The 1,266-nt window shown below is 36.4% G+C and overlaps 2 non-coding genes across 2 annotated transcripts; both read left to right on the top strand.

Annotated features, from left to right (window-relative positions):
* Positions 1-319: 319 nt before the first annotated feature.
* Positions 320-391, top strand: Trnat-cgu. The gene has a single exon. It is a non-coding gene; the product is annotated as a tRNA-Thr (tRNA).
* Positions 392-1,194: 803 nt separating this feature from the next.
* On the top strand, positions 1,195-1,266 carry Trnat-cgu. The gene has a single exon. It is a non-coding gene; the product is annotated as a tRNA-Thr (tRNA).

Consider the following 1,266-nt stretch of genomic DNA (forward strand, 5'->3'; position numbering starts at 1 on the left):
ACCTGGGGATAGCTATACAAACAGCGTCTCACTTGATCAACGTTTTTGAAATTGATTTGCTGACATATAAGGTATCCCCTTGTTCTTTCATTCCTTCTCTTTATTTCTCGTTTATTTTTCTATTTCTTCTTTCTCTTCCTTTCCTTTCTCATCCTTTTTTTTCTTATTAAGTTGACGCAGCGTGTTGTGATCGAGTCTTGCATTCGACAGGCTTGCCTAAGGTCGCCTATTCCTGTTATAGTCTATTGCAACATGTAATAACAGGAACGTCGGTGTGGACAGAAATATGAATATATATTTTCATTTCCCCACAGCATCAGCCTCCTTAGCTCAGTGGTAGAGCACTGGTCTCGTAAACCAGGGGTCGTGAGTTCAAACCTCACAGGGGGCAAAGCTGTTTAGCGAATGAAGGTGTACAGGTGTTCGTTAATGTACGATTAATCTTGGGCCAAAAGTAATCACTTACAATACTGTCACATTAGCGTAAAACACGAGCATACTTAGACATAAATTACTGAGATACATTGTGTATCTCTGTGTATCATTTGTAGCGTCAAACAAATTGTGAAATTAAAAATGTAAAATCCAGAAAAAAACGAGATTAATTAGCATACGATACCAACAAATGTAGTGACTAAAAAAAAATCACGTATTACACAATCTTCCGTTGCAGACTTCAGGCCTTCAGGAGAATATGATACACCAGAGACCAGTAACAATCTAAATCTATATTTAATACTTAATATATATCAAATACTTATGAACACTTTTTATGAACACTTTATGAACACTTTTTTTTTATCCTGAAACGACCGGGAAACGGAACATGGCGCTTAAGATCGCCAATGGTTAGAATCGCGGTTATCGTATTTTATTTAAATAACCAAGCGGAAGGTGAGATACATCCGGACAGAAATTTACATATTTTGATTTAAATTCCTTTTTTTTTTTTTTTTTTTTTTGGGGGGGGGGAGAGTTTCCGACATATTTTGATTTTGCTTACTTTTTTTTGAGGGGGAAATTTATGACATATTCTGATTTCATGTTCTTTTTTTTCTTCTTCTTTTTTCTTCTTTTTAATATATAGAGCGAATATTAAAAGTGTGTCCTGTACTCCGCTCAGGTAAACTCTTGTTAATGGTGACAATTTTATTTCCACGAATATGATCAATAGTTTATTGTCCTAGAACAGCTGCCTCCTTAGCTCAGTGGTAGAGCACTGGTCTCGTAAACCAGGGGTCGTGAGTTCAAACCTCACAGGGGGCA

This window comes from Penaeus monodon, chromosome 14 (assembly GCF_015228065.2).
Source record: "Penaeus monodon isolate SGIC_2016 chromosome 14, NSTDA_Pmon_1, whole genome shotgun sequence".
Classification (NCBI taxonomy): domain Eukaryota; kingdom Metazoa; phylum Arthropoda; class Malacostraca; order Decapoda; family Penaeidae; genus Penaeus; species Penaeus monodon.